Source organism: Bubalus kerabau, chromosome 14 (genome assembly GCF_029407905.1).
Source record: "Bubalus kerabau isolate K-KA32 ecotype Philippines breed swamp buffalo chromosome 14, PCC_UOA_SB_1v2, whole genome shotgun sequence".
In the NCBI taxonomy this organism is placed as follows: Eukaryota; Metazoa; Chordata; class Mammalia; order Artiodactyla; family Bovidae; genus Bubalus; species Bubalus kerabau.
Window position 1 is genome coordinate 38,753,411 of NC_073637.1, and position 14,903 is coordinate 38,768,313.

The window sequence follows — 14,903 nt, forward strand, 5'->3', positions numbered from 1 at the left end:
AAGAATGCCATTTGCAGCAACATGGATAGACCTAGAGATTATCACACTAAGTGTTAAAGTAAGTCAAAGACAAATATTATGCAATATCACTATATGTGGAATCTAAAAGAAAAGTACAGATGAACTTAGTTACAAAAAAGAAACAGACTCACAGACATAGAAGAAAAAAAAAAAATCATGGTTACCAAAGGGGAAAAGAGGGAGGGAAAAATTAGGAATATGGGATTAACACATGCACACTACCATATATATACAATAAGGATTTACTGTATAGTGCAGGGAACTATATTCAATATCTTATAATAAATTAAAATGGAAAAGAACTGAAAAAAGATACATATATATGTATAACTTTGCTGAACACTTGAAACTAATATTATAAATCAACTATAGTTCAATTTAAATAAATAAAAATTAATATGGAACCACAAAGGACCCCAGATAACCAAAATAATCCAGAAAAAGAAGATGAAAGTTGAAGACATCAAACTTCCTGATTTCAAAAGATGTCACAAAGCTGAAGTGAGTAAAACAATATAACATCAGCATACAGACAGACATGTAGGGTAATGGAACAGAAGAGACTTCAGAAATAAACCCGTACATATCTAGCAAACTGATTTTTGACAAGAGTGCCAAGAATACACAACAGGGGAAGGATAGTCTCTTTAACAAATGGCATTGGGAAAACTGGATATCCAAGTGCAAAAGAATGAAGTTGAACCCTTATCTTATACCATACAGAAAAATCAACCCATCAGTACACAACATTCTTTTGAGTATGCTTCTGTTAAAGACACCTCGTTTAATATATATATTGTTGATGCATCAACACTGAAATCACAACCAATAGCACCATAACTGAGGCCTGAAGGAAGATTATCTAACACACACATATTTTCTCTGTAAGATGCAGCATGGTCTTCCTGCACTTAGGAACAATATACAGCACTTGAGTACGACACATATAGTGAAATCAACAAAAAGCACAACAGTGTGAAAAATATGACCCTGAATAGACAGTGAAAAGGACACTTGTTTGTAGTGTGAGGTGAAACAAGAAGACAGAGCATTGCCTTGTTTGACCTCCACTAGGAATTACATGTCAGCCAACCCCGATTTTTGCCACTCTGCACATTTGCAAATGAGCAGGAATGCACAAATATCCATTTTGGAATTACAAATTAAGCTTTAATGTGTGGGAGAACTAGCCAACGATGGGATCCATGAATAATGAGGATTGACTGGAATTCATCGCGGTAGTATGCCAAGGGGCAGGAATATTTCAAATGGGGTGGTAGAGGCGGCTTCCTAGATGAGGTGATCTCGAGCTGAGATCTGAACAAGCAGGAAGTAGCCAGAGATATGTGAAGATGATGAGCGAGGGAGAGCGCTCGTCACGGAAAGTGAGTGCAAAGGGTCCACAGACCAGAATGAGGTTGGCACGTTCAAAGGCAGAAAAAGATGTGTGTTCAGCACCTGTGCTGTCTAACAGACATCACCCACATGTGGCTACTGAGCACTTGAAATGTGGCCAGTCGGAACTGAGATGTGCTGTGAGAGATACACACCCGATTTCAAAGACTACATGAATGCAAAAATATCTCATTAAGAATTTTCTTGTTGATTTTATGTTAAAATGACAATTGTGGATATGTTGAATGAAATACAATAGCCTGCTACGTGTTTTAGTATATGCATTGGAACAAAGAAACAAGTGTCCATTCATTTACCTATTTTCTACAGCTTCCTTTGGCCTACAATAAGCCCAGCTGAGTAGCTGCAACAGTGGCCCATAAAGTCTAAAATATATACTATACATATTTTACTAGAGTTGGTCAGCCCCTCCTCTAATTCATTCAATAAGCCTTTACTGAGTACTTCCTAGGTGAAATTTCTGAAACGTAAATTATATATGCAACAGGAATTCTATTCTCTTTTCAAATGGATTATATCTTGGGGTTCATGCACCTATTTTGGAGGCCATAGCTATAAACAGTGCGAGCTGTTGAAGGATTAGGCCTAAAGATTTTAAAATGTTGCTTTAACTTGAGCAATATTAGAAGGCAGATGGGAATGAGGTCAATGAGGAAATTACTGCAATTGTTCAGGTGAACGGTAGTGAGCGTTCAAAACAAAGAAAAAGCAGATGGAGACTTGACTATCCGACTTCTTCTACCTTTGGATATGATAAGCATTCTCCATAACTGAAAAAATACCAAACTGAGCTCCAGCTTACAGAGAGAAGGAAGGGAAAAGGGAGAGGAAATGGCTACCCACTCAAGTATTCTTCCCTGGAGAATCCCATGGACAGAGGAACCTCGTGGGTTATAGTCCACAGGGTTGCAAAGAGCTGGACACGATGGGAGAACGAACATACACACAAGTCTGATGATGTAACACAGGAACTATTCGGCAATGGTCCAGCAGAATATGAGCAGTACACTGCTTTAATTCTCAAACAAGAATCTCAGTACAGACGACAGGAAGGTATTTTTACATATAGAAACAAATGATAGCTGCTATTATCATAATCATCATGATTATTATTATAGGTCAAGAACCAATTAATACCTGGAGTCCAGGAGACACTGCTTGACTCAGTGACTGTTCCTCTTTACCCTTCTGGCTAAGTGTGCAGCCTTAGACCTCTCCTGTTCTTATTCACACTGTCCCATTCTTGCCTTATGGTTTTCATCCCTTCATCTCCTTATATACTATAACATTTTTTTCCAAGACGTGTATTATTTTCAGTTTTTCAGCACAGATCTCCCATTTGCTGCATCCACTAGGTCTTGTGGATTCCTTGTATGATTTATAACCTTTGACTGCAAGCTCATTTTTATTTTTTAAAAGTTTTGGGCTCTGCTGGGCCTCCAATGTGGTGTGTAGGCTTCTCTAGTTGTGGCTTGCAGGCTTAGCTGCATGTGGGATCCTTGTTCCCCTACCAGGGATTGAACCCAAGTTCCCTGCATTGGAAGGTGGGATTCTGGTTTGTTTGTTTTGGCTGTGCTGGGTCTTTGTTGCTGCGTGGGTTTTTCTCTAGTTGCAGCGAGCAGCGGTTCCTCTCTAGTTGTGGTGCATGGGCTTTTCATTGCAGTGGCTTCTCTTATTGTGCAGCATGGGCTTCAGAGCTGCCAGGCTTCAGTAATTGTGGCCCCTGGGCTTGAGAACACAGGTTCAATGTGGCACACCAGCTTAGTTGCTCCAGGGCATGTGGGATCTTCCTGGACCAAGGACTGAATACAAGTCTTCTGCATTGGCAGGGGACTCTACCACTGGGTCACCAGGGAAGCCCCTACAAGCTCATCTTTAGAGAGATTGCTATCTCCAGGACACCAGTGCTCCCTGAGCTGTGGAAACTGCTATACATCTCTCTGTATGCTCTCAAATGGTCTCTGCCTGGCCCTGGGTTTCAGAGGTATCAGGTCAGTCAATACACCAATTTCTTCTACTGTGGTCCCTGAACCACGTGATAATGTGACTTCACAACAAAAACCATTTTGTGAGGAAGCTAAGTGACAGGGAGAGGCCACCATAGAAAGGTTCCATCTGATATCCACAGCTAAGGTCTCGGTCCACAGCCAGGATCAGCCACCAGATGGAGGAGTGAGCCTGCCTGCAGGTGTTCCCAGACCTAAGCCTTCAAATCTTCCATGTGAGGCCCCAGACATGGCGAAGCAGAGGCAAGCTGTTGCCGCCATATCCAAATTCCGGCACGGTCCCACAGCATCTGTGAGCACAATAAAGGGCTGTTTTGTACCACTACGTTTTGGAGAAGTTTGTGATGCAGTCATGGTAACTGGAACAGGACTCCTTTGTGACTCTCAGCTCCCAGCAGATGCTCAGCACTGCCTTCCTGTGTGAGCTTTCCTTCATTTCTGCCACCTGGGGATTTCCTCCTTTTGGTTCCTAGCTCAGCCACATGCCCATAAATGATCTTAATACACTTTACGCCTCATTTGAAATACAGGGAAGCCAAGTGGAGTCTCTTCCATGTCAGCTTCCTCTGCCACATTGGCCAGAAGTTCCCAGAAAAATGTTTCAAACAATTACATGAAGAACTGAAGAATTTAATTTCTTTTGTATGTAAAGATACTTAAAAGTCAATAAGCAAGTGAAGCCCAAGACAGTGTGTTTATTAAAAAAACAGATAACTCGTTATAGGAAAAAAAAAAGAAAAACCCACACATGGCCAATAAAGGTTTTGCCTCACTAATATTCAAATAAAAGCAAAATAACATAATGAGCTATGACTTCTGTCCTGAAAATAGTACAGACTTTTTTCTCTACTACTAGACAGTGTAAGATGGGGTTCAAGGAAACAGGTGCTCTCAGAAGATTTCCCTGTAAGTGTTAGTGTGGTATTTCCAGAGAGCAACCTAGCCATACTTGTGTCTTTAAAATTTTATATATTTTGGGCTTCCCAAGAGCCTCAAATGGTAAAGAATCTGCCTGCAATGCAGGAGACCAGGTTTGATCCCTGGGTTGGAAGATTCCCCTGGAGTAGGAAATGCAACCCACTCCAGTATTCTTGCCTGGAGAATCCCATGGACAGAGGAGCCTGGCGGACTACAGTCCATGGGGTCGATTTTTTTTTTTTTTAATATACGTTGGACCCAGAAATCCCACTTCCAGTTTATCCTAAAGGAATGATCAATGATACATGCAAATATTTACCTTCAAGGACGTCAAATCCGACAATTTTTTATAACAGAAAAGCAAAAAGACTGAAAACAGCCCAACATCAAAGAGTAGATGGTAATATTACCTTTATTTTTAGCTTTGATTAAACCAAAATAATCAAATGAACATAAAAAAAGGCAAGCTGTGGATTTATTGAGAAAGCTAGTTGCTTATGTATCCACAATGCCAGTCACTGTGTTAGGAGTTGAAATACAAAAATGAATATGATGCAAAAGTGTACACTCTACTCGGGAACAGTAAATGAACGATTACAGTTCATTATGATACACACTGATGATAAATCTATGCTTAGATTTTGTGGGACAACAGAGCTTTTGCTGACCTAACCAAATTAGGGCAGTAGGAGAGTTTTGCTTTGGTTTTTTTTTAATCATTTATTGATTGTTGGCTGTGCTGGGTCTTCCTTGTTGTGCGGGCTTTCTCTAGTTGTGGGGAGCGGGGGCTACTCTCTAGTTACAGTTCACAGGCTTCTCTGTAGTGGCTTCTCGTTGCAGAGCATGGGCTCTCCGGCGCATGGGCTTCCGTAGTTGTGGCACGTGGGCTCAGCAGTTTCAGCGCAGGGGTTAAGTGTTCCGCTGCATGTGGGATCTTCTCAGAGCAGGGATTGAACCCGTGTCTCCTAATCTGGCAAGCAGATTCTTTACCACTGAACCACCAGGGTAGCCCAAGTTTTGTTCTGTTTTTGAGCAAGGTATCTGCAAGCAAAGCCCCACAGATTTTGATAAATAGAAATGAACTGTGGCAGAGAAGGCTGGATGCCCCAAGTTCTTTTTTCCTCTGGAGAATAGAGTTGTTCCTAGAAAGTGGCCACCTACTCTTGATTAGAATGCAGGTGAATGCAATGTGTAACACTTTCTGAAAGAAGCTTACAGGAAGCAGGCCTGCTTTTTTTTTTTTTTTTGAAGCCATTTAGTTTGTGGGATTTTAGTTCCCTGACCAGAGACTGAATCCGAGCCCTCTGTAGTAAGAGTGCAGTGCCCTAACCACTAGATCACCAGGGAATTCCCCTGGGTCTGCTTCCTCCATACTTCCTCCTTTCCCTCCCACAGGCTGCACTTAAACCCAGTGAAGCTAATGAATGGAAAAGCCTTGATCCTAGTATCAATGGGAAAAAAGCTGCCTGCTGATCTGGAACATCTGCCTTGGAAGTGTCCTGTAAGAAATGAATTTCTACATTATATCAAAAATGTTTGGGACTATCTGTCATTATAGCTAGCAATACCCCAATACATAGGGCTTCTCTGGTGGCTCAGATGGTAAAGTATCTGCCTGCTATACAGGAGACATAAGAGACTTGGGTTAGATCCCTAGGTTGTGAAGATCCCCTGGAGGAAGGCATGGCAACCCAATCCAGTATTCTTGCCTGGAGAATCTCACAGACAGAGGAACCTAGCGGGCTATATAGTCCACGTGGTCGAAAAGAGTCAGACATGACTGAAGTGTCTTAGCACTCACACAAATACATGCAATCTTTTATTCCCAAGGGTGAATATATTAGCTCTCTTAAACATGTTCATTAAGCAAATACTATCTACAAGTCTATGCATGATAAAAGTGCTACGTGCACGACAAATACAAAGGTGAACTAGAGATTCTGCCTTCACAGAATTTCCAGCCCAGAAGGAAAGACAGTAGCCACTCACACAGCTATAAGGCAAAGTGCCACATTAAGGTCTTAGGAGAGCTAGACAGATAGATATATACATTATCTCACATTAGAAGAGTTCAAAGCAGGGAGATATAATTTTCATGAGGGGGCTCACAAAATACTTGAAAGAAACTGGAAAATGACATTTAGATAGAATTTAGATCAGCTGAAATGCAGGTAGAGGCCCTGCTGGGGAAGATGTGAAAGGAGGGGGACTTCTTGGCAGTTTGGTAGTTAAGACTTCACTTTCTAATGCAAGGGGTGAGGGTTTAATTGGGAGTTAAGATCTGATATGCCTCATGGACATAAACATCAAAACATTAAAAAAAAAGAAGTAATACTGTAACAAATTCAATATACACTTTAAAAATGGTCCACATTAAAAAAAAAAAGAACAAGATGTGAATAAAGCCCTGGAGAGTTGAAGACGCCAAGCAGCTCCATTTTAGACAAAATGAGTATAGGACATGGGGGTGGAGATATATAACGTGGATCTAAGCTACAGAAAATTGAGGGCTATAGGTTTGGTTCGGAAATGAAGTTCTGCTTTGTTTTTTAATATTTACTTGTCTGGTCGCACTGGGTCTTGGTTGCAGCACGTGGGGTCTTTGATCTTGGTTGCAGCATGAGGGAATCTCCCATTGTCATCTCACTATTTGAGATCTTTTACTTGCAGCATGAGGGATTTAGTTCCCTGACCAGGGAACAAACCCAAGCCCTCTGCATTGAGAGGGCGGACTGTAGCCACTGGACTACCAGGGAAGTCCTAGAGATAAAGTTTTTAAGAGTTATCTATTTACTGGTGAGAATTGAGAACAAGATTGGACTAGATTTGCAATGGAGATTTTCGAGGGAGAAGAAAGCCAGACTCCCTTAAAATATATGATGGGTAGGAAGATAAAGAGGATGCAGAAAAGTGACTAGAGAGGGAAATAATTCAGGGGAAACCAGAATCATGAAAAAAACTGAATCATGTCCAATCCTACAGGAATTAGTAGAGCAAGAACTACATATTAATAATACTGTAACACCAAACACATAATCTCACTGAATCCTCAAACCACCCAATGAAACAGTTCCCTGTCAACTACTGACCAGGCATTCAGACCCAACAAAGAACACAAGCTTTGCAGTTAAATGAACCTGGATTCTAATCTTGGCTCTGCTCTTCAAAAGCTGCATAATCATAGGGTCATGGAAAAATTAATAGTGCCTCTGACTCTCACAGAGTTAGTGAGGATTAAATTTTTAAATGCATGCCAAGTGCTCAGCACCGTGCTGGACATGTAATAAACACTCAATAAGTGGGAGCTATTGTTTTTAAATACTAATAAACACAGGTTTGTTTTTTTTTTCACCACAGCCTGTTTATGGAAATGTAAATCAGTAAAGACATTTTGGAAAGCAAGATTCCACCAACGTCTTTTTAATTACATTTGACCCAGCAATTCTGCTTCAAGGAATTCACTTTATAAAACTGTTCCCATGTGTAAGAGTGTTCACTATTGCATTGTTTGTGATAAAGAAAAACTGGAACCAAACTTAAGGATGTTTACATAAATTATGATATATCTATACCATATGATTATACATCTATATGACACATCTATGAAATATTCAATGAAGCTCTAAGTAAACTGATATGAGGGGCTTCCCAGGTGGTGCCAGTGGTAAAGAATTCACCTGCCAATACAGAAGATGTAAGAGACGTAATGTGGGTTTGATGCCTGGGTAAGGAAGATCCCCTGGAGGAGGGCATGGCAACCCACTCCAGTATTCTTGCCTGGAGAATCCCCATGGATAGAGGAGACTGGTGGACTACAGTCCATGGGGTTACAAAGAGTTGGACATGACGCAAGCAACTTAGAATGCACGCAAACTGATATGAAAGGTATTCTCCATATCTTCTTAAAAAGGTAATTTCTCAAAAGAATCCATATGATTTCATTAATGGTCAAAAACATAAGTGTAAAAAGAATGAAAGAATAAATACTAAATTAACTCTATGAAGTGTTGGAAAGTAAAGGAGTAGAAACTAAGAGGTTTCATCTTTAAGTCTGTATACTTCAGTGCTGTTTGAATGAGAAATACAACTGTATTATAATGCAATTTCAAAAATATAAGAATTTGAAAAAAAATGTCAGAAGTGTTTTAGAAGAAATGCCATGTAATGTAAGATTTAAACTCACCATTAAAAATGTAGATGGGGTGAATTGTGGGGTTAGGATTGACATACATACACTATTAATACTGTATATGGAATAGATAACTAATAAGAACCTACAGAAAACTCTACTCAGTGCTCTGTAGCGACCTAAATGGGAAGGAAATCCAAAAAAAAGAGGGAATATATGTATACTTATTGTTTTTATATTCCCTCTTTTTATATGTATACTTATAGCTGATTCACTTTGCTGTTCAGCTGAAACTAACTCAACAAACATTGTAAAGCAACTATAGGCTCCTCTGTCCATGTGATTTGCCAGGCAAGAATACTGGAGTGGGTAGCCATTCCCCTTTCCAGGGTATCTTCCTGACCCAGGGATCAAACCTGGGTCTCCTGCATTGCAGGCAGATGCATTACTGTCTGATCCACCACGAAGCCCAAATGATCCAACAAAAATTAATTTAAAAAACAATGTAGATAAAAAGTCAATAAAGATAACAAACAGGGATTCTTGCACTTCAGAAAGTATAATACCCTGAGTGAGTGAGTGAAAGTTGCTCAGTCGTGTCCAGCTCTTTGCAACCCCATGAACTATACAGTCCATGGAATTCTCTAGGCCAGAACACTGGAGTGGGTAGCCTCTCCCTCATCCAGAGGATGTTCCCAACCCAGGGATTGAACCCAGGTCTCCCACACTACAGGCGGATTCTTTACCAGCTGAACCACAAGGGAAGTCCTGAAAATGGTTGTAAATTTTCATTTATCTATGGAAAAGCTCAAGTTTTCATGTCTATGACCCTAGGAAGGCTGTAGAATGAGATGACCAGTACGACAGAACAGACTACCTGCATCGCACAAATCTTTTCTAGCATTTTTAATCGATTCCTCGAGGGAAAAAAGTAATAAATACACAAATTATATAGGTAAATCATAAGTGGGACAAGGAAAAATGGCAATGAAAAGCGGGCCAGAGCTATGTGACTAACACGGTCGGCATCCAAAGTGCTGCTGGGGAAGGAAGGGAGATGCCGAGGTAGTCGAAGAAAATAGAAACACATTCAATCCCCTCTTCAGTTTAAGCCCTAGGAGGGTCGGAGGGCGAAGCCGTAAGGGTGTGTCCACTCGAGGGCCTACTGAGTGTGCTGGGAGTGCGGGAAGGCCTCGATGCTGCAGGCAGGTCTCTTCGCCCGATCTTACTCGCACGTCTCTGCACCGGCCCCGCCCGCAGCCTCCGTCAGGTCCTCAACCCCGGTCCCCCGCCAGACCCTCGCCAAAAGAATCAGGAGATCCACGTGCGTCAGGAGGCTGGTTCCCCTGGATGGGAGGGGGCCGGACCAGCTGACCTCAGCGATCCACCTCCCTTGCAGGCCTAACTCTAGGCCACCCCTACCCCCGGGACGTCCCTGGAGGGGCCCCGCGGCACCGGAACCGGTGGCACTCACTGTCCCCGCAGCTCGGCCGTGGACGAGAGAGGCTTCTTCGCCGGCCCGGCCCGCGGCGGCGGCGGCGCCCAGGTCTGCGGTTCCCGCAGCGGCTTCAGCGGGGGCAGCGAACCGCGCTGGAGCCAGCGGCGGCCCGGCGCCGAGCCGAACCCCCGGCCGGGACGGGCCGAGCTGCGGCAGCAGGGCGGGGCGGGCGGCCGCGCGCTCGCTCGGGCGCCGCTCTTGGGGCGAACATGCTCGGCGGCCGGCAGCCCGGCGACGCTCTGGAGGGCGGCGCGCCCGCCGCTCAGCCCCGCCCTGCTGGGCCTGGATGCGGGTGATACGGCTGCCGCCCCGCCCGCCCGCCCGCTACACGCGCCCGTTGCTAGGCGCCGGGAGCTTCCCGGCGGGCGGTCACCTGAGGGCGTGCCGCGGGGGTCAGGGTGCCGCGCCAGGATGGTGCTTGGGCGGCGGGAGGCAGCCAGGACTTACTGGACAACTACTCTAAAGGGTGCCGCAGCCTGCGAGATCACGGCTGCAGGGGATGGGGTGGGAGGAGTCTGCGGAAACGAGGCTGTCCCGACAGCAGGTCAGTGCGGCATGAAAAGTGGTGCCACGTACTATAGATGGAGTGGGTAGTGGGCACTTGGACAAGGTTGGTGAGGTGAGGCTCTCTGGGTTGCATTTTAAGATTCAAACTAACCAGGCTCTCCAGAGTACTGATGAGTCTAGACCAGCAGTACCTGACTAGCCAATCGCTGTGACTCAGTCGTCCCGAGTTCCCGTTTCCCTCACCGTGCCCTCAAGAATTCTGCGTTCTACGCCTCCTTTGTCGAGGTTCTTCGGTAGAAGGTTCGGCGGGGAAGCCTAGCAGCCTGACTTAGCCTGTATATGCTCTTACCAAGTTGTTGTAAATCCTATTTCTTGACCTCTCCACTGGGGTTGCAAGTTTAGCCCTTCAGATTCCACAAAATCCGAAATGCTGAAACTGCTCTCAGCATACCACTTTTCCGTTTTCATTAAGCTCGATACTAATCTTTCCTAGCTCCTCTGATTAAGAAAACCAACTCACATTACACCTGGAACCTAAACCCTTCGTTGTGTGATCCCAGGGGTCAGGAAGGTTATTAGTCCATTGAGTAAAATATGAGGTAATGACAAACCTAGACAGCATACTAAAAAGCAGAGACGTTACTTGGCCTACAAAGGTCTGTAGAAGGCAAAGCTATGGTTTTCCCAGTAGTCATGTACCGAAGGGAGAGCTGGACAATAAAAAAAGGCTGGGCGCTGAAAAATTGATGCCTTCTAACTAGTGCTGGAGAAGACTCTTCAGAGTCCCTTGGACAGCAAGATCAAACCAGGCAATCCTAAAGGAAATCAACCCTGAATATTCATTGGAAAAACTGATGCTGAAGCTGAAGTTCCAATACTTTGGCCACATGATGCTGGGAAAGAACGAAGGCAGAAGGGGACGATAGAGGATGAGATGGTTGGAAGGCATCATTGACTCAATGTGAGTTTGAGCAAACTCTGGGAGATGGTGAAGGACAGGGAAGCCTGGCATGCTGCAATCCACAGAGTTGCAGAGTTGGACACAACTGAGCTACTGAACAAAAGTGGTATACTTAGTAGGCTGCACATTAAAAATCATTTGGCGACTTTGAAGGGAAAAACCCTAGGCCTACCTCTGAATCAATTAAGAATTCAGTTCTGGGGTTGCACTCAGACAGTGGAGAACCACCCACTCAGATGGTTAATATCAATATCAGTGTATTAAATATACACGAATACTTAATGTGTCAAATGCTTACTATTAAAAGGTATGTTTTGAGTCTACTATTGCCCCCCCTCCCCCTTGGCTATCATCAAATGGCTACTTAAAAAGCTTGAGTCAATCTAAAAAACCAAAGCACTTGCAAGGCACCAGGCACTGTTCTAACTGCTAGAACAGAGAAGGTTAAGACTCAAACCTGATTATACTCAAACATGGAAGTGGCTGGGTTAAGCAACAGGTTAACAAATGGAAAATTTTATTTCTGATAGTAACAGATGCTATGAAATACAAAAAAGTTTATATATGAAGAGATGTGTCTGATATTTTTCCAAAATGAAAAAAGTATACAGATCTCGTGGCTGAATGTTCCAGACATAAGATTCCAAGTGCCAAGACTCTACATTAGAAGCTTATCATTTGAGGAACAAAAGAAAATATAGCTGTCATAAATTGAGGATCAAGAAGTATGTAAGTCACTCAGTCTGTGACTCTTTGCGATTCCACCAGGCTCCTGTCCATGGGATTCTCCAGGCAAGAGTACTGGAGTGGATTGCCATTCCCTTCTCTAGAAGATCTCCCCAACCCTGGAATTGAAGCTGGGTCTCCTACATTGCAGGCAGATTGAGCTATCACAGAAGCCTAAGGATCAAGGAGAAGCCCTCTCAAACATCTCCCTGCCCTAATTTCTAGAACTTTTGAGTAAGCTGCTTTATGTAGACTTTATAGATGTTACCTTTTATTAAGGGATTTGAGCTTCGGAATTATCCTGGATATCCAGGTGGCCCAGCATTCATCACAAGAGTCCACAGAAGAGGGAGGCAGGAGGTTAAGGGCCAGAAATGACGGAAGCAGAGACTATACTTTGAAGATGGAGGAAGAGGAAATTGGAACAGATTCTCCCCTAGAGCTTTAAGGTGGTAGGAAGGGGTGTTGACTTGATTTAGCCCAGTGAAACTGATTTTGAACTTCTGACAATTTGTGCTTTAAGTCACTTAAGTTTGTGGTAATTTTTTATAGTAATAGAAAACAAGTACTTAGTGTAAACTATGTCAGGCACTGTGTAGGATTGGAAAAAAAAAAAAAACTGCCCACCTTAAAAAGTTGACTGACTTAAAAGAGAGTAAGATTTTGGCTGGCTGGCAACAAATCTGTCAAGGAAAACAGCAGGGGCAGAAAGTTGTCAATCTTCCCCAGGAGGTGGTTTCCAAGGACACAATAATCTGTCACATCTTGGGACATCCTTGTGTAGCACTTATCTCACCATCTTTAAGTCTATTTTGCCCATTAGACTAACACATGAAAGCAGAGCTATTTTCCTTTGTACATCCCTCTCAATGCTGAAGTTACACAGCAAATAGCATTTACTTAGCACTTTGAACCAGGCACTAATGACCTGACATACTTTAATCTTCACCAAAATTCTATATTAGTTATCACTATCTCCCTTATTTTGCTAAGGAACGAGAGATGAAGTAATTTAACGACTCAAATTATTAAGTGGAAAAGTGAAAGTCACTCAGTGGTGTCTGACTCTTTGTGACACTATGGACTTTCCAGTCCATGGAATTCTCCAGGCCACAATACTGGAGTAGGTAGTCTTTCTCTTCTCCAGGAATCTTCCCAACCCAGGGATTGAACCCAGGTCTCCCGCATTGCTAGCAGATTCTTTACCAGCTGAGCCACAAGGGAAGCCCAATTAAGTGGAAGCTGGATATGAATTCAAGCAGTTTGGCTCCAGAGCCAGCACTCTTAATCATTTACCACAAAGAAACCCTCAAAGATAAGCCAAAACCAGGGTAACACTGCTAAAAGCCAGTGAGTGCAACAGACAGTTAAACTTTATGGCTAGGATAGCCAGGAGATGACCTAATAATAATAAAGCTGGAGCTTTGAAGGCTACAACTGGAATGTCCTTACATGAGATCAATCTTTGCATAAGTGGAACCTGGGTGCCCAGAGTTTCTTCAACGAGGCTGGTTAGCTTTCTGGTGATTTCTTATAGTAAGTGAAAGATTTTGGGTGAGTTTAAGTAAAATAAGGCATTAAGCTGCATTTCAGCAGGTTCTAACAGTTCACAAAATATTCTCATGTGTTTTTAGTCCTTACACTCCTGTAAACGCAGATGGTATCCTCACTTACAAACTCTCATACATTTCCCTATCCTCTGAACCCATTTGGAAACTATGTGGAGAGTGGAATTTCTAGGATTGTCTGCAGAAGACTTGTACAGCCCAAACACTGTTTCTTTCCTCTCCATATATCTAGGATCTTCCTATCCTCACCAGCTTCAAAAACTTGGCTACTTTGGGAGATGTGTCAACATCCAAGGACTTTTAACACGTGCCCCTCAGTGTTGATAGTGGGGGAGACTGGGTATTGGGCACAGGAAGATACATGGGAAATTTGCTGTGAACCCCAAACTGCTTTTTTTTTTTTATAAGAGGCATTGTTAAAATACCATCCCACATAGAATACCATCCCTATTACTATTGCAAATCCTACACTCTTTCCCTCCACCCTCCCATGCCTAAGGTAGCCAAACGCCACTTGAACCACTGGCACCGTAACCAGACGTTTTCTTCTGAGCCACTTCAACCTTTCAGGAGACTGGGATGTGCCAAGACTGGGGACTACCAGGTATATTTACTTATCAAAGCAGTAAAATGAAATAGGTAATTTCAGAGCTTAAGACTTTTATGCTCCACCAAGAAATTAATGATTTTTAAACAGATCCAACTGTTTACCAAAACATTAAATTTCTTGCAAAATACCTGATACTCATTATGTAACATTGGTTATAAACAACCTTCTTAATTTCCTTCAAGGATTCATCGACCCTAAACTCACAGATAAACAGCTTTCAAGACCCAAGACTGTATTTAAATATACTTAACTTTCACATACTAAAAAGTAATGATTCTGGTACAATATTATAAAAATTCATACTGCATCATACCCTTGGCGCAATCAGTGAGGACAGTAAAACTTTTTACTTATATGTATTCCATGTTATGCAGGGAGTGTTATTTATAAATTACAGTCACAGGCACAAATTTCCTTTCTTCTTGTTACACACAATACATAGTAGAAATATTAAAAACTCACTGAAGTATGGGTAGAAGATGCAAAGCAAAAATAAGAGTGAAATGTAAAAAGAAAATTGACATTAAGATTACCATTTTATAA

The 14,903-nt window shown here is 42.7% G+C and overlaps 1 protein-coding gene across 3 annotated transcripts in view; it reads right to left on the bottom strand.

Annotated features, from left to right (window-relative positions):
- The window catches only part of C14H8orf89 (chromosome 14 C8orf89 homolog), a 28,619-nt gene extending 18,412 nt beyond the window's left edge, over positions 1 to 10,207 (bottom strand). Inside the window, exon 1 of one of the 3 annotated variants that reach the window (XM_055546266.1) lies at positions 9,965 to 10,207. The gene's annotated coding sequence lies outside the window, so the exon portion shown is untranslated. The remainder of the gene's footprint in view (positions 1 to 9,964) is intronic. The other 2 variants (XM_055546267.1, XM_055546265.1) reach the window with 2 other exon arrangements.
- Between the last annotated feature and the right edge of the window lie 4,696 nt (positions 10,208 to 14,903).